Raw genomic sequence first — 25,687 nt, forward strand, 5'->3', positions numbered from 1 at the left:
TAGGAACTCTAAGACCAGCTTTCTAAAAAACTGGGAAGTTTGGCTAGCTGACACTAAATGTAACATACCTCCCAATGCATCCATTAGACTGTAATATTACTTGCGCTCAAGTCTGTTATGTCAGTATATCCTTCTGCATACATGTACCTGTTTTGTTATTATTATTTTTATAGTTTTAAGCTAATTGTTATATGAAGTGTAATTTTCTACCTCATTAACAGCTGCCACAAGTGCCTTAATTATCCTTTTACTATAACTTCTACATGTGATTGAACTCATTCATTTGTAACCTACTTTTGAAAATGTTAATAAAAACTATTGTTCAAAAAAAAAAAAATATGTCGGTAGAACTACCCAAACACTTAGGGAAAGAATGTGTGAACACAGATCGAATATTAAACGAAAAGTCCCGACACACAGCGTATCACGCCATTTTTCTGAACGACATGAGGGTTCCATAACTGGCCTCACAGTTACTCCGTTAGAAACCATTACTTCATCATATCAACAGCTATGCCGAAAGGAGATGTATTGGATCTTTACACTAAATACCCTATCCCCTTTCGGCCTAAATGAAAGCTTAGAATATTCTAATTACTAAAAATGTACCGTTGCCATACTTTATATTTTGCCACGTAGCATCTACCCTTCAGGGAACAATTTTTTCTACTATACATATATATGGAAATCTCTTATATATATTTATTCATGCATTTTTATCATATTATAGTATATTTATTATATATTTATATATTATTATCGTAATTTTTTATTAATTTACCTTTTACTATCTATACATTTCTTATCCAATTTTACTCCATTCAATACTATTAACTGATTATCAATATTTTTCTTATTTATTATGCATTATTATTTTCTCCTTTACTAAATTATTATTAATATATATTATATGGTACTTTAATCAATGCTGTCAAATATGAGTATTACTAATATTATTCTCTTTTATTATCTTGTCAACATCAGTTCCCTTTTAACACTCCCCCACTTCTATTAATCTCACTACCACTAGCCACTCCAACAGAATAATATACAGAAACATATATATCCTATTCTGTTAATAACATTAAGACTGCAGAAATGTAACCTCCGATCATGTGATTAGGGAGCCGGTCATGTGACCCCTTTTTTTTTCACCTTTAGTTTAAATATACCGTTGTAATAAATTTTTAGACATATATTTTTATATCTTTCCATAATATCCAGATCCCACATTAGAGTAAGCCTACGATCTAGGCACTCCATCCCCCTTTTTCTTATTCTCTATGTTCTTCGGCTAGCAGAATAGCTACCCCCGTCTAGAGAGGCACTTCCGGTTTCGGGTGCGCTCCACGGTGGAACGCACCGGAAGTGCAGGATGCGCTCCACTGTGGGCGCAACAGAGAGAGGGACACGATCCTTCCCTAACAAGCCTGGAACAGTCAGTACGTGCCCCCAACCTACCTTACAGTACCTCACCATACCCTTGCACTATGATGCTTTTTTAAAATGCTTAATACTTACTGTTAGTATAGCCGATATTTTAGAGACAAATATGACGTCACTTCCGGTGCGTTCCACCCTGGAACGCATGCAGTACCGGAAGTGATGGAATTGTAAGCCATTTTTGGCGGTCTTTTTTGTGTTTTCACTTGTTATTTAAACCCCATTACACTGTATTATGATTGTACATGCTCCTGATGAAGGGGACCCATTAAGAGGCCCCGAAACGCGTCGAGCTGCTCACTCCCCCACCCTGGCTTTGGAATAAAAGAACTTAAAGAATGAACAAGAATTCCTGAGTGATCATTGTTCATCCGTGAGACTCTACTGGCGATCCAGGCGCAGGAGGTGTGATGTGGGTGTCTTGTGCTTTATCCCACATTACCCTCCTGGGTGAAGTGAGTCACTGAAATTTTGATTTGATTTTATATCTTGATTTTATATTTGCATAATATTTTACATTTACCTAATACCATATCTGCTAAATTGCATACCATACACGAATTGACCGTGAGAATCATAATAATCGGTGAGTGTGAAAATATCGCCACCCCATTTATGTGTATCTAACAACTTAAGTTTCTATTTTCTTCGGTTATATACATCATAACCCTAAATACTAGGGATCTTGGCGCCTCTCTGTGGTCCTTTTTAGCGTCTCCACGCAACCCCACTGTCTTCAGGCACAGAAAAGAACATGGAGAGCAGATATCCATTTGGATCGTGAACATCACGGGGACGTGTGACATGGTGGGGCAGAGTGTGTGTACACGCCTACACGAACTGACTGATGGGTTTGTCCCTGCAACTCCTGGGTCTCCAAATTGGGCACATGGCCTGAGCTTGCCCTTTACGCCTTGGAGGTACTGGCCTGCCCTGCAGCCAGTGTATTGTCTGAATGTGTGTTTAGCACGACTGGAGGGGTTATCACAGGTTATATTTCCCAATGTTTTGGGGTGTACCCTAATTTAAAAAAATGTTAATAAATTTAAAACCAAAAAGCAATGTTGGCTACCTCCTCCTCCTCCACCGCCGCTTCCACCTACACCGCCACATTTATTATTTTTACACATTTTATGTTATTTAAAGTCATTTCCCTATCCACATTTGTTTGCAGAGCACTTGCCATGCTCTTAACCACATTTTGATGCCATTTGCAGCCCTCTAGCCCTTTTCCATGACATTTTTACAGCCATTTTATTGCTCAAAAGTTCGGGTCCCCATTGACTTTAATGGGGTTCTGGGTCAAGTTCGGGTCCCGAACTCAAACTTTTTTGTGAAGTTCGGTCGAACCCGAACATCCAGGTGTCCGCTCAACTCTATTCAAATAGTGGGGGATTGAGTCAGCACAACCTGTATGTAGGTGCACATCACTATGGCGAAATACATATACAAACGGAAAATACAAATGTGATAGCACTTTACATCCAGGGCAGAATGCTGGATGTAGAGTGCTATCACATTTGTATTTTCCGTTTCTATTCAAATAGTGTTTTTCAATCTGTGTAGATGTGGTAAAACCAGTGGCGTGCCTAGGGTATTTGGCACCTGGGGCGGGTACTTTCTCCAGCCGAAACCATAAGAAACTTTTAAAATACTGAGTACTGAAATACTGAAATATTTTTGATCGCTAGTAAACAGAAAATTGCTGGTAAATGAAAATTTAAAGGGACTCTGTCACCATGAAAATACAATGTAAGGTACATGCAACTTGTAATTTATACATTTAAATTCCTGCTAATTCTGGGCTTTGAATTCCAGGAGGCGGTCCTATCAGTGATTGACAGCTCTCTGTATACAGTCAGAGGACAGGCTGTAAATCACTGATATGTAAGAAGTTTTACTGAGTCTTTTCGCCCAAAACGATATATCAATCTGCTCAGCTCCTCCTGCTCTATCTATAACATGCTGCCTGCAGCTCAAACACCATTTTCAACAGGTTCCCTTTAAAGAGGACCTGCCACCAAAAAATGCAATGTAGTCGGAAAGCACCTCATTAAGAGAAGCCAAGCTAATTGATATATAATTTTCTTGGAAAATATTTAGTAAAGCTTGTAATTTATTTATTTATTTACTTTTTTTTCCACCTCTGTGAACGGCTATCAGTACATGGAGGAGGAGAGGAGTTACCAGTGACTGACAGCTATCTCTCTATGCCCACTAATACACACAGTGCTATCAATCACCTCCTCCCTGTACTGGTAGATCTTCACAGGGCTGCCAAAATATAACTGTATAAAACACAGGTTTCACTGAATCTTTTGCAACTCAACTATATATCAATCTACTCAGCTTCTCCTGCTCTATAACATGTTGCTTTCAGGCAACACAGGTCCTCTCTAAGTGCATTTTATAAAGAAGAAAAAACGCAAAATCCAGTCTTAACATGTCGTGCCTTAATTTCTGCAAAACGATCAATGACCTCATCAAAATTCACCTTTTTTGCATATTCATGTTCAATTGAAAGTAAAGCCAGATTTGTCAATCTTGTCTGGCTCATAGTTGAGTGTAAGTAATTCTTTATCAATTTGAATTTGGAAAAACTTCTTTCACATGAAGCAATAGATACACAGACAGTCAAAAATAATTTAAAGCACAGTGACAAGTTTGGTAGAGATTCACAAAAATCCCATTTCACAATAAACTCCAGAAATTGCAATCCTGTCCATTTCTTTGCCTCTTCAATGCTGATTTTGGCAGCCTCCAAATGCCTCTGCAGTCGTCCAATTTCCACACTGATATCTTCATCACAGAATTCACCAAAAATCTGAGTCCGTTTTGGAATATATTTCTTAACTTCTTCTTCGGATGCAACAAGCAATGTGTTTGGCTGAATAACAGCAAAGATTGATGCAATTTCATCCATTGCTTTAGAGCGAATCTCCAACTCTTGACTAAAGCGATCAAGACATTCCATCATAGCTCTTTTCACCTCCTCTGGCAATGTAAGAACTGCATCCTTTGCAATTTCTCCTGGCATTCTTTTTCTTACCCTCCCTCTTCTCTCCATAGAAATTTCCATTTTCTCACACGTAACAGTTGCATAATGAATGGCCCTCTCCACAATTTCATTTCTGTGATCTTGAAGAAAATATTTTAAAGCCTGGAGCTTCACAATGCACATATCCAGGCTGATTCCAATTGTTTGCAAGTACTTTTGTGTAAGATTAATTTCTTCCAGAACTTCACATCAGAAAGAAAGGTAGCTCAAAAACGAAAAGTCACATACAGCAGACAGCAAAATCTGGGATGATCCTCTTGTCTCCAAATTTTCTTTGGGATCACACAGTGCTTCAAGTGTTGAGGCCAACTTTTCAAAATTTGCTTTCACTGGTTTCACAGCCTGATAATGGGCTGGGAAAGTCTGGGAAAGTCTTTTGACTGTAACTCCTACATTCTCTATCAGTATTTCCCATCGATGAGGTGAGACTGAAAAGAAGGAATAGATTCTCTCCAAGGTTCCAAAAAAAGTCACACATGAAGAAGTGCTTCCAAACGAGTGCACTCCACAAAGGTTCAGAGAATGATTTGCACAAGGCACAAACAAAGCCTTTGGATTAATCTCTCAGATCTTTGACTGAACACCACCATAAATTCCAGCCATTGTTGCAGCATTATCATACCCTTGCCCACGGCACAGGTTTATGTCCAATCCATCGCTCTCCAGATGTTGCAGGATATTCTCTGTGAGTGCAGCAGCAGTCTTTCCAGCAATAGGCAAGAATCTTAAGAATGATTCTCTTCAACTTTGTTGCCTTCAATATGGACATATCGGATTACTTTACACATCTGATCAATATGGGACATGTCAGGAGTGCTGTCAAAAAGAATCCCAAAATACTTTGCTTTCCTGATATCAGCCACTATTTTTTCTTTGACATGGTTCCCTAAAAGGCAAATGAATTCATTTTGAATCTTTGAAGATAAATAGGAATTCACTCTTGTCCCAGATAACAAAATGCTAACAAATGCTAACAAAATGTTCTTTTAAAAGTGGATCATAATTTGAAAGCAGCTCCACTAATTCCATGAAATTTCCTTTGTTTGCTGATGTTATGTAGTGATGTTGCGAACATAAAATTTTCCGTTCGCGAACGCCGAACGCGAATTTCTGCAAATGCTCGCGAACAGGCGAACCGCCATAGACTTCAATAGGCAGGCGAAATTTAAAACCCACAGGGACTCTTTCTAGCCACAGTAGTGATGGAAAAGTTGTTTCAAGGGGACTAACACCTGGACTGTGGCATGCCGGAGGGGGATCCATGGCAAAACTCCCATGGAAAATTACGTAGTTGACGCAGAGTTGGATTTTAATCCATAAAGGGCATAAATCACCTAACAATCCAATTTTTTTTGAACAACGTGGTTTAAAACATCCAGTGTGTGTATACGATCAGGTATGATGTTGTATCGATCAGGTAGTGTAAGGGTTACGCCCACTTCACAGACATTGACAGACCAAACTCCCCTTTTAATGCACCGCAAACAACCGCAAACAGTCCATTTGCCCAACCGCAAACTCCCCATTTGTTCAAGGTTGGATACCAAGCTAGCCATGTCCCGTTGATGTCATTGAAGGTTTCTTCCTCCACCCAGCCACGTACAACACCAAGGGTCCCCGAAAGGTGAATTGAATAGATTTTTCGAACGGGGAGATGGTTAAAAAAACGCTGGCTCCCTCCCCTTTGTTTGAATCCACGGTCATTGCGTCTGTACCGTGCAATTTACTGCCCCACCCGATATGAGTGGTATTTTCTGTAGTTCTCTCTTCTCATCAGTTTAATCCCTGTTACGTCCCCAATCTGGGGTCAATTTATTAAATAGATTTTTCGAACGGGGAGATGGTTAAAAAAATGCTGACTCCCTCCCCTTTGTTTGAATCCACGCCACGGTCACTGCGTTTGCGCCGTGCAATTTACTGTCACACCCGATATGAGTGCTATTTTCTGTAGTACTATTCTCATCAGTTTAATCCCTGTTACGTCCCATATCAGGGTGGGATTGCCTTTTGTGAAAAAAATTTTAGGCCGGGTACCTTCGAATGCCTTCACAGTGACAGACCAAACTCTGATACACCAAAATGAATTGATTTTAGGAACCGGGAGATGGAAAAAGCAGCTTGGTCGGTCCTCTTACTCCCAAGTTGGAGCACTACGCGTGCACGGAGCAATGTGCTGTGACACCCTATATGAGTGGTGTCTTAACTAGTACTATTCCTATCAGTTTAATCCCTGTTACGTCCTCTATCCGGGGACGTATGTCGAATTGATTAACCATTGTCGAATTAACGAACCATTACGACATCCTGGAATAATTTAGTTCTGAGCTTTGTACTTGCTTTGTATTGGAATTGATGGGGATTTTTTAAATTGTCTGCATTATTTCTAATAAACTATTAAGAGACTTTATTATGATTTTTTTATTTTATGTATTAAAAACCCACCCATACAACTTAAAAAAAAAAATAAAAAAATGTAAGGTTTTTCTATGAAAAATTATCCAGCCAATCGGTTTTGGTCTGATCATAATGAAGCAACAGCCTTATCATCTGGGGTGTGGCAACATTGCCAACACACTCATAGAGGTGATGATCGCTTCATTGTGATACGCAAGCCCCTTCACCACAACAAGGTAACAATCACGAAGGGGAATTGACACTTGTATGTGCATTTTTTTTTTGTTTTATTTTTGCAGCCACAGTGCAGCACCAGAGGCCTGAAAAATTAGGCATGTACACATGCCTGAAAAATAATGTTATTGTTGCAGCCGCTGTTGTAGCAGCGGCTGGAAAAATTTATGTTTTCAAGGCAGAAAGGTGACTAAAACATTGCGGCTTGAACCCTAGTTGGTGGCGGAGAATTCACGAAAGTCATCCGGTATGCAGACATTAAATACAGCAGCGTGGGGACCATTTTGAGGCCAAGGCATGTCATCAGGCCCTTTGTTAGTCAAACGTATCCCCCACTGTCAGTCCCTTCAGGATCCATGCCTCATTCATCTTAATGAAGGTAAGGTAATCAACACTTTTTTGACCGAGGCGACTTCTTTTGTCAGTGACAATGCCTCCTGCTGCACTGAAGGTCCTTTCTGACAGGACACTTGAGACGGGACAGGCCAGAAGTTTTATCGCAAACTGGGATAGCTCAGGCCACAGGTCAAGCTTGCACACCCAGTAGTCAAGGGGTTCATCGCTCCTCAGAGTGTCGATATCTGCAGTTAAGGCGAGGTAGTCTGCTACCTGTCGATCGAGTCATTCTCTAAGGCTGGATCCCGAAGGGCTGTGGCGATGTGTAGGACTGAAAAAGCTCTGCATGTCCTCCATCAACAACACATCTGTAAAGCGTCCTGTCCTTGCCGGTGTGGTCGTGGTAGAAGGAGGATTACTTCCACCTCTTCTCCTGTTAGATTCCCGTTGTGCTGTGACATCCCCCTTATAAGCTGTGTAAAGCATATTTTTTAGTTTTGTTTTGAACTGCTGCATCCTTTATGACTTTCGGTAAGTTGGTAACATTTCCACCACTTTCTGCTTATACCGGGGGTCTAGTAGCGTGGCCACCCAGTACAGGTCGTTCTCCTTCATCCTTTTTATACGAGGGTCCCTCAACAGACATGACAGCATGAAAGACCCCATTTGCACAAGGTTGGATGCTAAACTACTCATTTCCGGTTCCTCGTCCTCACTTATGTCATTGACGGTCTGTTCTTCACCCCAGCCACGTACAACACCACGTGTCCCAGATAGGTGACAACAACGAGCACCCTGGGATGCCTGCTGTGGTTGGTCTTCCTCCTCCTCAAAGCCTCCTCTGACTCCTCTTCCTCACACTCCTCTTCCAGCGTTGCCGCAGGTCCAGCAAGCGATGATGACAAGGCTGTTTCTGGTTGTGATGGTGACCACAACTCTTCCTCTTCACGCTCATCTACAGCCTGATCCAGCACTCTTCGCAGGGCACGCTCCAGGAAGAAAACAAATGGGATGAGGTCGCTGATGGTGCCTTCGGTGCGACTGACAAGGTTTGTCACCTCCTCAAAAGGATGCATGAGCCTACAGGCATTGAGCATGAGCGTCCAGTAATGTGGCAAAAAAATTCCCAGCTCCGCAGAGGCTGTCCTAGCACCCCGGTCATACAAATACTCGTTGACGGCTTTTTCTTGTTGGAGCAGGCGGTCGAACATTAGGAGTGTTGAATTGCAACGTGTCGGGCTGTCGCAAATCAAGCGCCTCACTGGCAAGTTGTTTCGGCGCTGAATGTCTGAAAAGTGCGCCATGGCCGTGTAGGAACGCCTGAAATGGCCACACACCTTCCTGGCCTGCTTGAGGACGTCCTGTAAGCCTGGGTACTTTAGACACAAAGCGTTGTACGATGAGATTCAACACATGTTCCATGCACGGCACATGTGACAACTTGCCCAAATTCAATGCCGCCAACAAATTGCTTCCATTGTCACACACCACTTTGCCGATCTCCAGTTGGTGCGGGGTCAGCCACTGATCCACCTGTACGTTCAGGGCGGACAGCTGTGCTGGTCCAGTGTGGCTCTCTGCTTTCAGGCAAGTCAACCCCAAGACAGCGTGACACTGTCGTATCCGGGATGTAAAATAGCCCCTGGGGAGCTGGGGGGATTCAGTTGATGTGCAGCCAGATGCCGCAGCAGAAGAGGACTCAGCCGAGGAGGTTATGGAAGAGGATGGAGTAGGAGGAGTAGAGGAGGTGGCAGTAGGCCTGCCTGCAAGTCGTGGCGGTGTCACCAACTCCGCTGCAGAGACACGCATTCCATGCTTGTCAGCCGTCAGCAGGTTGACCCAATGCGCAGTGTAGGTGATAAACCTGCCCTGACCGTGCTTTGAAGACCAGGTATCAGTGGTCAGATGGACCCTTGCCCTAACACTGTATACCAGAGATGCCATGACTTCCTTTTCAATCACTGAGTTAGAGGTTTGGAATTGCCTTTTTTGAAAAAAATATTCGTCCGGGTACCTTCCACTGTGGTGTCCCAATAGCGAGAAATTTTTTGAAGGCCTCAGACTCCACCAGCTGGTATGGTAAAAGCTGGCGGGCTAAGAGTTCAGTCAAGCCAGCTGTCAGACACCGGGCAAGGGGGTGACTCAGGGACATTGGCTTCCTACACTCAAACATTTCCTTTACAGACACCTGACTGTGGGCAGATGAGATGGAACTGCTGAAGGTGAGAGGCGGAGTGGCGGGTGGTTGAGAGGGGGCAAGGAGGACAGCAGTGGTTGACGTGGCTGAAGATGCTGGACCAGGAGGAGGATGGTGGCTTTGAGCTTGTGTGCTGCTTCTACTCGTCATCATGTGTTGATCCCATAGGCGTTTGTGATGTGCGATCATGTGCCTTCGCAAAGCAGTTGTACCTAGGTGGGTGTTGGATTTCCCACGACTCAGTTTCTTTTGCACAGGTTGCAAATGGCATCGCTGTTGTCAGAGGCAGACACACAAAAAAAATGCCACACTGCTGAGCTTTGCAATGATGGCATTCTGGTGGTGGCAGCAGCATGTGTTGATTGGCGTGCTGTCTGGCTGACCCCGGGTGCCGATGCATGCTGTCTGACTGTGCCACTAGCTCCTTGCGATGACCTCCCCCTGCTTCCAACTCGTCTCCTCCTTTTCTCTGTCTCCCCTTCTGAACTTTCCCCCTCTTCTTCTTCTCTTCGAGCAGGCACCCACGTGGCATCCACGGACACATCGTCATCATCAACCACTTCACTTGTATCTGACACCTCAGCAAAGGAAGCAGCAGCGGGTACAACATCATCATCATCATCACACTGTACGTCCATGTGTGTAATGCTGCCTGACTAAGACATATCCCTGTTATCTCCATCCTCTGGCAATAATGGTTGCACATCACTAATTTCATTTAAATGATGTGTAAATAACTCCTCTGAGGGATCAAGTGAAGCGGCTGTGGTGGCTGTGGTGGCAGTGGTTGTGGTGGCGGCGGGCGGGAGAGTGGTAACTTGAGAGCAGGTGACCAAAGCTGAGCTGGAGGAGGAGGGTGTGTCAAGGTTCTTAGCGGAAGCTGTTGAAGATTGGGTGTCATGTGTGAGGTTACTTTCACACTAGCGTTCGGAGCGGATCCGTCTGATGTTTCATCAGACGGATCCGCTCCGATAATGCAGACGTTCGCATCCGTTCAGAACGGATGCGTCTGCATTAAAACTTAGAAAATTTTCTAAGTGTGAAAGTTGTCTGAGCGGATCCGTTCAGACTTTACATTGAAAGTCAATGGGGAACGGATCCGCTTGAAGATTGAGCCATATAGTGTCATCTTCAAGCGGATCCGTCCCCATTGACTTACATTGTAAGTGTGGACGGATCCGCTCGCCTCCGCACGGCCAGGCGGACACCCGAACGCTGCAAGCAGCGTTCAGGTGTCCGCTCACTGAGCAGAGCGAAGGCTGAACGCTGGCAGGCGGATGCATTCTCAGTGGACCCGCCTCCATTGAGAATGCATTGCTGCCAGACGGATGCGTTCGGGGCCGCTCGTGAGCCCCTTCAAACGGTGCGCACGAGCGGACACCCGAACGCTAGTGTGAAAGTAGCCTTAGCCAGTCAACTATTTTCTCTGAATTTTTTGGGTTCAGGGTGCGTGGCCTCTGAACACTGGGCATTATTCCAGGGCCAGTGGAAATCACAGCACCACGAACACGACGGCCCCTGCGGCGTGGCCTGCCTCTGCCTGTCATTTTTTATTAGATAAGTGTTACTATGCGTGCAAGGTACTGTGCCACCCTACATAAGTGGTGGGCAGTGGGCACAGTACAGTCTGTGTGGGCCTGACACACACGGGCTTACAACTGTGATTTCATCACAGAAAAATATTAAATAGAATTTTTATTTATCTGCGAGGTATTGGTGAGTGAATGACACCCTGTAACAGTATAAGTGAAAGTCTAGCCACTAGCCAGTGGACACAATACAGTCTGTGTGGGCCTGACACACACGGGCTTGCAAATGGGATTAGATCACAGAAAAATCTTAAATATAATTTTTTTTTATCTGCAAGGTATTTGTGAGTGAGTGACTCCCTGTAACAGTATAAGTGGAGGTCTAGCCACTAGCCAGTGGCCACAATACAGTCTGTGTGGGCCTGACACACATGGGCTTGCAACTGTGATTAGATCACAGAAAAATATTAAATAGAATTTTTATTTATCTGCGAGGTATTTGTGAGTGAGTGACTCCCTGTAACAGTATAAGTGGAGGTCTAGCCACTAGCCAGTGGACACAATACAGTCTGTGTGGGCCTGACACACACGGGCTTGCAAATGTGATTAGATCACAGAAAAATATTAAATAGAATTTTTATTTATCTGCGAGGTATTTGTGAATGACACCCTGTAACAGTATAAGTGGAAGTCTAGCCACTAGCCAGTGGACACAATACAGTCTGTGTGGGCCTGACACACACAGGCTTGCAACTGTGATTATATCACAAAAAAATATTAAATAGAATTTTTATTTATCTGCGAGGTATTTGTGAGTAAATGACACCCTGTAACGGTATAAGTGGAGGTCTAGCCACTAGCCAGTGGCCACAATACAGTCTGTGTGGGCCTGACACACACAGGCTTGCAAATGGGATTAGATCACAGAAAAATATTTTTTTTATAATTTTTTTTATCTGCGAGGTATTTTCTGTCACACCCTGTATGAATGGTGTGCACACAGTACTGTCTGTGACTGAGCCTGCAGCCTCTCACACACGGGCAGGCAACTGCAATATATGTATATATAAAATAATATAAAAAAAGCAGACTGATGTACCAGCCCTGAAAAGGGCTTTATGGGATGCTGTCAGGATGCTGTCCTTACAGCAGATGAGTCTGTGGACACAGAACACTGCCCTAGCTAACGCTTTCCCTATTGAATCAGCAGCAGCAAGCAGCACTGTCCCTCCTCTCACACACGGGCAGGCAACTGCAATATATGTATATATAAAAAAAAAAGAAAAAAGCAGACTGATGTACCAGCCCTGAAAAGGGCTTTTTGGGATGCTGTCAGGACGCTGTCCTTACAGCAGATGAGTCTGTGGACACAGAACAATGCCCTAGCTAACGCTTTCCCTATTGAATCAGCAGCAGCAGCAGCACTGTCCCTCCTCTCACTGAGAATGCAGATTCCGAATGAATCTAAAATGGATGCTGTCCAGGAGGTGGGAGGGTCTGGGAGGGAGGGTCTGCTGCTGATTGTCTGGAATGTGTCTGCTGACTGTGAGGTACAGGGTCAAAGTTTACTCAATGATGATGTATAGGGGGCGGACCGAACATCGCATATGTTTGCCTGCCGCGGCGAACGTGAACAAGCTATGTTCGCCCGGAACTATTCGCCGGCAAACTATTCGGGCCATCTTTAATGTTATGTCCTCTTTGTGACCACGAAAAGGAAGATTCTGTTGAGCAAGAAACAAGGTTACGTCTAAGAGGAGGTATAAAACATCTCTCCATTTTTTTCTCTCTTTCTCCACTGCTGCCTGATGGACTTGATCAATTGTTCTTTGAAGCTTCAATCCTGCTCCCAGGGTCTTCCATTTCTCCAGGCATGTGAGATGATTCTCTGAAGCCTCATGCTTAGACACCTTTGGATTTAACTTCCACCATGCTTGAAACCCGGTTACAAAGCCGGATGTTCCAGTAGTTGTCAAACAGCCTGCAGCAAACAGCAAACAGTCAAACAGCCTGCAGCAAAACAAAACAAACTTTCTTTGGATGGCGAGTAAACCATCCATGTTCTTAAAACTTTATATCCATTTGGCAAAATCTTATAGAACCATGCTTTAGTCAGCTGTCGATTTTTCCCTTTGAATTGCTCTCCTTTTCTTTGAACTAAACTGAAAGGACCTTTAGTGTTTTGGAAAGGTTCACTTCCCCTCTTAATTAGATCAACCCTCAAGTTTTCTGGAACCGGGATTGGCCAATCAGCAACATCCAAATAAACTGAAAGTCTATCCATCTCCTCTTCCTTATCAAAGTTTTCCTCCTGTTGGTGTGGTCTTCTGCATTTTCAGTGCTTTCAGTAGATGGATTGTCATCCTCCAATTTTTGCTCTCTCTGATTTGAATCCTCTTGTGAAGGTTCTTCTTGTATTTCCCCTTCAGATTTACCAGGGTGAATATCTGAAGGACTTTCTTCTATTGCACTTGATGTTGAAGGCATCACACACTTCAAAATTGCTCCAGACATTGCCTGAGCCACCTTTTCTCTTGCCTTCTTCATTCTTCTTTGTTGGAATCTGCTGGGTCGATTTCGCTTCATATTGGCGTTCACTGCAAAAAGTCGATAGCATAGTTTGTGATATCCACTTGACATCTGTATCTACAGTTGCAAGGAAAAATATGGAAACTGCCTTGATTACTATTCAAATGCAATCTGATTATCTAAGACACAAGTTGTACTGTTCGCGTGTTTTATTGAGCAGTTGAGCACATTAAGCAAACACCAACTGTGCAGTAAGAAAAAGTAAACGTAGCCTAGATTCAGGGCTGTGGAGTTGGAGTTGGAGTCGAGGAGTCGGAGGCAATTTTGGGTACCTGGAGTCAGAGTCGGCAAAAATGAACCGACTCCAACTCCGATTCCTACTAAATTTTAATTGGAATAAAAATTAAAAAAAGGCAAGTTTAAATGTCCCAATTCACAAAAAGTTATAATTTAATTACTTCTCTACTGTAAAAATAAAGGCAAATGCATGCTTTTCATATGCTTCACTATATGTCACGCAACGCACAGTTAAGGAGCGGCAATTGTGTTGTGTTCCGCTGTTACAGGGAACGCAACGCCCATGGTTAACCTAGCCTCTCACTGATAACTGATTAAGTAAATATGTTTTTTAAAGTACTAAAAGAAGTTGAAAAGTATAATCGCTTATCAAAACTTACTGCAGAAGAAGCCATCCTTGTTTATCCAGAGATCATTAGTGATGTGGCCAGAATTGTTACTGCAATGCCACCCACCCAAGTCAGTGTTGAAAGATTATTTTCAGCTCTAAAAATAATAAAGTCTGATTTAAGAGCCTCTATGAAAGAGGATCTGGCAGAGGCAATTCTCTTCCTTAGAACACTGTGGGGGGACTGCCACAATAGTGGGGGCTGGCACTATGGGGGAACTGGCACTATGGGGGGGGGAGAACTGGCACTATGGGGGAGCTGGCACTATTGGGGGGGCTGGCACTATGGGGGGGCTTGCCACAATAGGGGGGCTGGCGCTATGGGGGGGAGAACTGGCACTATGGGGGGAGCTGGCACTATTGGGGGGGCTGTCACTATGGGGTGGAGCTGTCACTATGGCTATGGGGGGGAGCTGGCACTATGGGGGGGGCTTGCACTATGGGGGGACTGCCACAATCGGAGGGCTGGCACTATGGGGGAGCTGGCACTATGGGGGGGAGAACTGGCACTATGGGGAGCTGGCACTATGGGGGGGGGGGAGAACTGGCACTATGGGGGAGCTGACACTATTGGGGGGCTGGCACTATGGTAAGGGGGGGAGCTGGCACTATGGGGGGGCTTGCACTATGGGGGGACTGCCACAATAGGGGTGGCTGGCACTATGGGGGAGCTGGCACTATGGGGGGGGAACTGGCACTATGGGGGGGAGAACTGGCACTATGGGGGAGCTGGCACTATTAGGTGGGCTGGCACTATGGAGGGGGGCTGGCACTATGGGGAGGGGGCTGGCACTATGGGGGGGCTGGCACTATGGAGGGGGGCTGGCAGTATGGGGGGGAGCTGGCACTATGGGGGGGGCTTGCACTATGGGGGGACAGCCACAATGGGGGGACTGCCACAATAGGGGGGCTGGCACTATGGGGGAGCTGGCACTATGGGGGGAGAACTGGCACTATGGGGGAAGCTGGCACTATGGGGGGGAGCTGGCACTATGGGGGGGAGCTGGCACTATGGGGGGAGCTGGCACTATGGAAGGGCTGGCACTATTGGGGAAGCTGACACTATGGGGGTGGGCTGACACTATGGGAGGAGCTGGCACTATGGGGGCATCTCTTACCGGCACATTATGGGGGGCACCATGGTCGATAGGAGCACTATGGGGGTATCTGGGGGCTCTAAAGGGGCTTTTAGTAATTATTGGCACATTATGGGGGGCACTATAGGGGAGAGTGGCACTATGGGGCATCTGGTGTCACTATAGGGCATTATTTGGGGGGCACTATGGGGAAGTGGGGGCTCTAAAGGGGTCTTTTTTATTGGCACATTATGGGGAGCACTATGGCATTTGGTGGCACTAAGGGGGTATTTTTTACTGGCACATTATGGGAGGCACTATAGGGGAGAGCGGCACTATGGGGCATTATTTGGGGGCACTATGGGGGAGTGGAGCACTATTGGGGCATATGGTGGCACAAAGAAGGGGCATTTTTTACTGGCACATTGTGGGGGAGAGGAGCACTATAGGGGCATCTGCTGGGGGCACTAAGAAGGGGCATTTTTTTACTGGCATATTATGGGGGACACTATGGGGAAGGGGGAGAGGAGCACTATGAGGGCATTTACTGGGGCACTATACAGGGGTATTTTATACTGGCATACATTATGGGGACATTAGCTTAACTGCGGGCACTAAGCTGGGTATTTCATATACTGTCATATTATAGGGATAATTATTACTACTAGGGGTATTATGGGGCGCTTTACTACTACTGGGGGGCTATGAGGAACATGATTACTAGTATTGGCACTATAGGGGCATTATTACTACTGTGCTCTGGCAGAGAATTATTTCTATTGGTGGGATTTTGGGGAGCACTGTTAATTTGGGGGGACCCCTGGCACAGTATCAGCTTAGCACAATTATTTTTGGGGGACATTATCTTTATACTATTAGTGTCTGGGCGCAGTTATTTTTTAGAGCACTGTGTGCCAATAATTGTTTAAGGGGGCACTATCTGTGTGGTAGTAGTATTCCCAGGGGTACTGCTTCTGCAGTATAGTATTGGGGGCATAGCGGGTACAGTATTGTGTACAAACCTTCTTTCCTCCAGAAGCAGAGGGTGTCTTCTCGTCACAGTCATAGTCCTGGGGATAAATAGATGATGGGAGAGATCTCTGTACTGTCCCCTGATATATTTATACATAGTTATTAGATCTCCCATCAGTCGTCTTTTTTCTAAAGTGAATAACCCTAATTTTGATAATCTTTCAGGGTATTGTAGTTGCCCCATTCCAGTTATTACTTTAGTTGCCCTCCTCTGAACCCTCTCCAGCTCTGCAATGTCTGCCTTGTTCACAGAAGCCCAGAACTATGCACAGTACTCCATGTGTGGTCTGACTAGTGATTTGTAAAGTGGTAGGACTATGTTCTCATCACGGGCATCTATCCCCCTTTTGATGCAACCCATTATCTTATTGGCCTTGGCAGCAGCTGCCTGACACTGTTTTTTACTGCTTAGTTTGCTGTTTATTAAAATTCTTAGGTCCTTTTCCATGTCAGTTTTACCCAGTGTTTTACCATTTAGTATGTACGGGTGATTTGCATTATTCCTTCCCATGTGCATAACCTTACATTTGTCAGTGTTAAACCTCATCTGCCACTTCTCTGCCCAAGTATACTGTCCTCTTCAGTGTTAATTACTTTACACAGTTTAGTGTCATCTGCAAAAATTGATATTTTACTGTGCAAGCCTTCTACAAGATCCTTAATAAATATATTGAAGAGAATAGGGCCCAATACTGACCCCTGAGGTACTCCGCTAGTGACAGTGACCCAATCTGAGTGTGTATAATTAATAACCACCCTCTGTTTTCTATTATTGAGCCAGTTACTTACCCACTTACAGATGTTTTCTCCCAGTCCGAGCATTCTAATTTTATATACTAACCTTTTATGTGGTACAGTGTCAAATGCTTTGGAGAAGTCCAGATATACGACATCCATTGATTCACGGCTGTCAAGTCTAGAACTTACCTCCTCATAGAAACTAATTAAATTAGTTTGACATGACCGATCCCTCACGAAGCCATGCTGATATGATGTTATTTGCTTGTTTTCATTGAGATCCTCCAAGATAGCATCTCTTAGAAAACCTTCAAACAGTTTACCCCCAACAGATGTTAAACTTACCGGCCTATAGTTTCCGGGGTCTGTTTTTGGACCCTTCTTGAATATTGGCACCACATTTGCTTTGTGCCAATCCTGTGGAACACTCCCTGTCAGTATAGAGTCTGTAAATATCATAAATAAGGGTCTGGCTGTGACATCACTTAATTATCTTAGGATACGGGGGTGTATGCGATCTGGCCCTTGCGATTTGTCTATTTTAATCTGTTTAAGTCGCTGTTGTACTTCTTCCTGGGTCAGACAAAGCACTTTTAATGGGGAATTTACTTTTTTATTCTGCATTTCATCTGACAGTTTATTTTCCTCAATGAAAAGTATGTCAGGCAGAGAAGTGCCAGGCCATGCACAGAGGAGGGGAAAATGCCTAAATGTTTCTGGCGCAGGCACAGTTCGCAGCTGAGTAGGAGGGCGTGGCAGCAGGAGTTGCAGCGAGAGGCCTGAGCTCCTGGTGTCATTCTGCGGGCGTGTCTTGACCAGGTACCCAGCAGTTCTTGATTGGTTAATTCAGTCATCCACTTCATCTCAAATGACATCAGACACCTCCAGCTGTCGGAATATTTATGCTGTCTCCGATTGACAGTCTATATTATTTATGTGAATAAATTAAAATCTATAATGAAGGAGATTCTAATTTATTATCATAAATATCAAGCTAAAACAAGCTCGTGATCTGCGTTGAATTGAAGACAAAACCCAGTTACAGACAAAATATATATGTAATTTATTAATACAATTTTTTAGTACAAAATAATATATAATAAAATTGGTGACAATTGAAATTCAATCAATGATATGCAAAATAGTGAGAAAGTCAAAAATAATTGAGAATATATATCTACACAATTTTGCCTTCTTATAATAATACCCCTCAATTATATTTTAAATTAATTTAATACTTGATTTCTCTCAGCCGACAAATGTCCGATTAAACCCAAATTTGGTTTATCTTTTATCTATACAGATATTTATATATATATAATCAACCGTACCGGTCTAGAACTGAATTCAATTCCTTGGAGATAATACCGTGTTTTCACCAGTATATTTTTAATCTCCCTGTATTGGATTAATTTTCAGGATGATGCTGCAGGTACACCCCAATCTTATTCCAAAACAGATACTATACACAAGGTGTGGTTAATTGAATCTATATATATATTACTTAATTATCCTATGAAATATAGGTAAGGTTATACTATACCAAAATGTCAGCTAGCAGAAATCAGTTTCAATGGTTCTAAGATGGCTGCCTCCAATGACTGAAAAGGTGGTCAGGGCTGGATCTGGTCTTTTTCCTTTTGATGGTTTCCTGATGATCGTTCCTTGATGATAGTTAGAGAGAGAGAGCTCCAGAGATAGATAGATCCTTTCTGTCAGCCCAGACCATCTTTTTGTCCTATCTTAGAAAGGGCTTGGCCAAGTTTTATCATTAACTAGTGACCTCACTTATAATTAATAGAACCTCCCTCTAGGGAAAATACACCCTAGATCTTTATGTTACCCTAACACTAGATGGCACTAGTATTCCATACAAAAATCGAGGCACCCATTTATATTTTCTATATATTCTCTTATTCATTTACTAGCGATACATTTTAACTAAGGTTTCAGACAAAACCTTGAGGAGATCTTGAATAGACAATGACTTTTGTATCTGGTCAAACACCTCGCATATCCCTTAATCTTTTGACCAGACCTAATTAAATCAAGATACACATGACCATACTCAAGTCATTGTCTTGGGAAAAGACAGGGTTTGTTTATGATCACCTGTGTCCACATTTCTCCATTCAAGAAACCTTCAGGAAAGAAATCATTAATTTGTGTTTTATACTGAGAGAAATTCTAAAAAATGACAGAGCAATCTGTACCTCATTTCTAACCTTAAAACTGAATATATCTATAAGGATCACACTCATATATACAGCACACGTATTTAAATTGATGATATAAAAATCAATCTACTCATACATCGCTTAATATAAAAACCCCAAAGAAAGATTAGAGTCTTTCTATACACTGAAAATCATCAAGACTCGGCACATGTCTAATACATCTTATATAGGCCTTATACTTATGGACTTTATTTATACCCAATAGTTCTGACAAATCCCCCCCCCCCCTTCTTCCCACGTTAGTCAAGGATCCCCTTAAGACCTAACTGGGAGAAGGTCAGAAGAATTTTCATGTCCATCAATATTTTATCCGTCGCATTATAAAGTCAATCCCGGAAAAGTATATTGTCACAGAGATCCTGTGTCCAATGGTTTTAGCATGTAAGAATATGCAAAACTTGGCACCAATCATGCCATTATTGCTGTGACTTTGTTCCCATGCATAATGTACCAATTTGGTTCCTTTCCCAAGCTAAAATGGTGATATCCGGTATCTTCATCCAATGAATGTCCTGGGATCCAATTTCGCAAAGATTCTTGAGGTAAAATCTTCTTTGCCATCATTCACAATCCTGGGACATCTGAAACATGGCTGTAGATTCGGGTTGATGATTAGTTCTGTCTTCAATTGGACCTCTCAAATCAACACCATCCGCACGATATCTGTAACTTTGTTGTCAACATCATCGCCAGGAATCACGTCTGGTTCCGCCCGTCCTTTTTCTATAAAAGAAAATGAAAGTATGAATACATATTCTTTAATCTTTCGAGATATACAGTTTCCCTAGCGTTGCTATGTAAAAATGCTTTGCAAGGAAACACCAGAATCGGAACATCTGTGAACTGAGAGAAATCAGATTAACGCAATCCTTATTCATTCTCTTATTCAGCGTCATCTTCTATGATTCTCAGTTGTGATCTCGGATGACATACTCGTAATTGATTTACATGGACCCATTTCTCGATGAAACTATCTTTGGTATTAATTTTCACCTTATAAACTACAGGTGATATTTTATCAATTACATCATACGGACCTTTCCATGATGGGAGAAATTTTCTTTCTTTTACCCGATCCCGGGCAAAGTTATAGAGATACACTCTATCTCCTACCTCATATTCCTTTTTGGTAGTTTTCAAGTCATAATAAGTTTTGTTACTTACTGCGGCTTTCTCAAGATTCTTCTGCGCGAAAGCAAACGCGTGTTGAAGATACTTACGAAGGTCCTCCACATACTGATGTGTCGTGGCTGCATTGATCAGGTTATGATCTGATGTGCGATACAACAGATGTTGAGGAAGTACCATTCTCCCCGTCATCAGCTCAAAAGGTGACATCTGGGTAGCCCTGCTTGGAGTAGCTCTAATGGCCATGAGTACTAATGGTAACCTTATATACCAGTCTTTACCCGACTCCTTAACATATTTCTTAAGGATGTTGACAATAGACTGGTTATAGCGCTCAACAGATCTGCTAGATGCTGGACGATAAGCAATGTGTAATTTTCTCTTCACACCCAACATCTTCCACATTTTCGCCATTACCTCACTTACAAAGTGTGATCCACGGTCTGAATCAATCCTTAATGGTAACCCAAATCTGGAAAATACATGGTTAATCAACAAAAATGCGCAGGTCTCGGCTGTGTTATTACGGGCCGGTAGACACTCTACCCATTTTGTAAACACACAAGTGACGGTTAACATGTATTTATTCCCTCGGGATGACCGGGTAACAGGACCAATAAAATCGATTTGGATAACAGACCAGGGTAATGAAAAACCTTTCTTCTGAAGTGGAGCATGATGTTTAGGACCTTGAGGTTGAAATTGCGCACATACCAAACAACCTTGACAATAACTCTGTACATCCTTTACCATATGAGGCCAGTAGGCATAATCACGTAGTGATATACAGAGGGTACTAAGTAGGTGGCTCACTCTGATTTGTCACGACAGGTGCACAGGTTCAAAAAACACCCCTTGGTTCTGGTAAATAGATATAGATTTGGATAGAACCGGCACTCAAAACAATTGGAGTATACGTGGAAGTGAATTAAAATTATTTATTAAACAATAAGCGTTAAATAAGCTATATTCTGTGTACATCAGAGTAAAATTCATAAAAATGACATAAAAAACATAAAACATATATGTATACCAAATGGATATATATCACTAATATAGAAAAATCTCAAATGCTGGGCACAGCAGGCTGCATCCGTGTCCCTCCCGATTGGGTAAGGCTATTAGATCGCAGGTGTCTATGCCAAAGCAGAGTGTTTGAGATATATACAGTGGTATATTTGCATAGAATGCTGTGTTTAAGAGGATTCAATGACGGGTACCCCACATAATCCTAATTGCATTAATTGCTCCAACGTATAGGATAGGGGATCAAGGATAGTCAAATGTAGTCTATATTTTGAACCATGAATAAATTGTCCAGCACCTGTGACGGTCTCAGATTCAAAGTCACTTGTCCAGCACGTCTGTGATCACAGTACCTATGCCGTCTCTCATGCAGAAAATCGGTGTAGTTCCACTGAACTCTAGTGTTACTCACTGTGTCTCCGTGTAGGCTCACTCGATTGGATCTGCGGAGGAATTTCTACCGTGGCGTCCCACGCTTCAGCTTTTTCTCCGCTGTGTTTGTGTTGGATCCGGTTGGTAATAGGATCCCGTCTCTACTCTCGCGAGAGACCTATGTTAGACCCGTGTTGGCTGTTTCAGCTATTGCACTTCGGTGAGTCTTACAACACTTGCAGATCTTCTATAGGTGGATATATTCTCTCCGTCCTTTTAGTACATGGCCATGTACTGCTGAGATGATTCTTTCACAGGTAATACGCCCATGGGCGTATTACCTGTGAAAGAATCATCTCAGCAGTACATGGCCATGTACTAAAAGGACGGAGAGAATATATCCACCTATAGAAGATCTGCAAGTGTTGTAAGACTCACCGAAGTGCAATAGCTGAAACAGCCAACACGGGTCTAACATAGGTCTCTCGCGAGAGTAGAGACGGGATCCTATTACCAACCGGATCCAACACAAACACAGCGGAGAAAAAGCTGAAGCGTGGGACGCCACGGTAGAAATTCCTCCGCAGATCCAATCGAGTGAGCCTACACGGAGACACAGTGAGTAACACTAGAGTTCAGTGGAACTACACCGATTTTCTGCATGAGAGACGGCATAGGTACTGTGATCACAGACGTGCTGGACAAGTGACTTTGAATCTGAGACCGTCACAGGTGCTGGACAATTTATTCATGGTTCAAAATATAGACTACATTTGACTATCCTTGATCCCCTATCCTATACGTTGGAGCAATTAATGCAATTAGGATTATGTGGGGTACCCGTCATTGAATCCTCTTAAACACAGCATTCTATGCAAATATACCACTGTATATATCTCAAACACTCTGCTTTGGCATAGACACCTGCGATCTAATAGCCTTACCCAATCGGGAGGGACACGGATGCAGCCTGCTGTGCCCAGCATTTGAGATTTTTCTATATTAGTGATATATATCCATTTGGTATACATATATGTTTTATGTTTTTTATGTCATTTTTATGAATTTTACTCTGATGTACACAGAATATAGCTTATTTAACGCTTATTGTTTAATAAATAATTTTAATTCACTTCCACGTATACTCCAATTGTTTTGAGTGCCGGTTCTATCCAAATCATAATCACGTAGTGACTCATATGTAATCTTCTCTCCACGATGACCAGCTGTAGGGGCATCATGGGCATGCTGTAACATTAAACCTCTAAATGTAGTAGGAACTACCCACTGCTGAATACCATTTTTAGAGGTTCTCATTAATAATCCATCCTGAATACTAAATTGGGATTTGGATTTCATAAGTAATCGGAGGTCTTCTTTTTGGGTATAATTATCCTCCGATATGGGATTATTATTAGGATCCTCAATATGCTTATAGAAGAATCCTAATATAAGATCTTCCTTCTGGCTTTTGATCAGATCCTCACTAGAAGATTCTTGGCTCCATTGAACTACCCATTTTTCAGTTTGGGCCTTAGCCTGTTGTCTAGTGATAGCGTCAACGGGAATCATCTCTAGTAAATGATCTATATTCACATGATCCCCATTTATGGCTCCTTGTTTGGCTAGTTTATCAGCTAGGTCATTACCCTCTTTATCTTTATTTTGGGTTTTGGAATGACCCTTAGTCTTTTTCCAATAAATGGTTAGATCATTATGTCGAACCAGCTCATCTATGGTACAAAACAACTTGGCGTGTTTCACTGGTTTGTTATTGGACCGTAACATGTGACTCCTCTTCCATGTGGGCATATATTCTACAAAACTGTTCCGCACATAATTTGAATCAGTAACTATGACGAATTCCTTTATATTGTGCTCTATAGCAATTATAACAGTTTGGTAGACAGCTGCTAATTCGGCTACCTGGCTACTCTTAGCACCAATACTGTAACCTATTGAAATATTCGGGCACTCATCTATCCAAGTAATGCCAATTCCTGCCACTAGTTTTCTTTCGTCCTCTATAGTGGTGTGGTAAGCACAACCTTCTATGTACGCACAGGGGAGTAGAGAGCAATAGTCTTCGTCATACACTTTGTAAGGGGAAGATTTTTGTTCCTCTAGAAAATCATCTATCAGCTCTTCTATATGAGAATGAGCGACGCAATTATGCAGTTCAGCAAGTCCTTGGGCTACTGGACACTTTTTATTTTGCTTGTACCGAACCTCCAACGGCCATCCTTGTAAAGACAAGGTCCAAGCAGTGATCCTGCTGTTAGACAAGTTACCATCCCTAATTTTATCACTCTGTAGATATTGTAGGGGTTGATTCAGTACATGTCTAATTTCTTGGATATGCTGGTCAAATGAAGTACTTTTCATCAAAATGTCATCTTCATAAGTTAAGTTTCCTCTTTCTGTGGCATCAGGCATAGCCTTATGTAAAAACACTGCAAATTCATGACCTGAATTTATGTACCCAAACGGTAGTCTAGTCCAGGCAAACTGTTCTTTACCAAAAGTAAAGGCCAATTTGTATTGGTCTTCAGGACTCACTTTGATGGTCCAATATCCCTGAGCGCAATCTAAGGTGGTAAAGATCCTAGCGCCTTGCATTTGTACCAAGCATTGGTCTATATATGGCATGGGCCAGCCGGACATATATACACGTTTATTTAGCTGACGAAGGTCAGCACATAAACGCCATTGACCATTCGGTTTAAGAATTCCAAGAATAGGATTATTATAAGAACTGTGCACTGGTCTTCTAATACCTCTCTCTTTGAGATTTCGAATTATTTCCGCTAGCGAGTCGTAACAAGCTAGTGGAAGCCGATATTGCTTGATATAAACGGGAGGTGACTCAGGATCAGTCTGAATCCTGGCAATGTGTATGTCAGTCAGACCACAATCAAAGGAATCCTTAGCAAAGATATCCTTGAATTCTAAGAAAACTTCCTTTAGTTGTTGTCGCTCGGGGTCATTGGAGCATCCATCAGCTAATGAGATTTGTTGCTGGACCATTTCCATAAACCCTGGGAAAACTTCTGGTTGACCTATTTCATAGGTTTCCTCCAACCTGTCAGTGAGGTCATGATTGGACTTACCTGCTTTTTCAGCAAACTCATGATATTCCTGGGCTTCCTGCTCATTGATTGTATGATCAAAGGTAAGGGAAGATTCCTCTACCTTTCAGGTACCTTCTTCAAGATTAAAAGGATATACTGAACTAATGGTGAACAATACTTCAGGAGAAGAATAAAATGTTTGTTGAACCAATTGTTCTTCTGTTAGATACGATTCAGGTATTAGGCCAATAATTACATTCTGAAACCCAAACGTATAATAATCTGAATCTAATGCCATACCAATGATAGTGTCTTTAGACAAATGGACTTCATTTGGCATACCATTATTCACAATTATTTGGGTTTTAAATGTCTGTAAATTCACCATAGGGGTATGATTTACTGAAATACCTTATTGTTGCATTCCGTTTGATAGGCATATCAATGCATCACAATTCTTTAATTTTTGGCCTTTTGACACCTGAATGGGTAACAGGAAATTATTAGTACCTGGAGGGATTATTATATCTCGTGGTACTAATACACTGACTGCATAAGGCAGTATCTGGGATGACTTGGGTGCTTCATGTTCATCCATAAAA

The 25,687-nt window shown here is 42.7% G+C and overlaps 1 long non-coding RNA gene across 1 annotated transcript; it reads right to left on the reverse strand.

Moving 5' to 3' along the window:
• LOC121009266 lies at nt 1-23,818 on the reverse strand. Its single transcript, XR_005780727.1, has 3 exons — nt 23,808-23,818; nt 23,154-23,158; nt 1-133 (listed from the first exon to the last, which is right to left on the reverse strand). It is a non-coding gene; the product is annotated as an uncharacterized LOC121009266 (long non-coding RNA).
• Nucleotides 23,819-25,687: the final 1,869 nt, after the last annotated feature.

This window comes from Bufo bufo, chromosome 8, assembly GCF_905171765.1.
Source record: "Bufo bufo chromosome 8, aBufBuf1.1, whole genome shotgun sequence".
In the NCBI taxonomy this organism is placed as follows: Eukaryota; Metazoa; Chordata; class Amphibia; order Anura; family Bufonidae; genus Bufo; species Bufo bufo.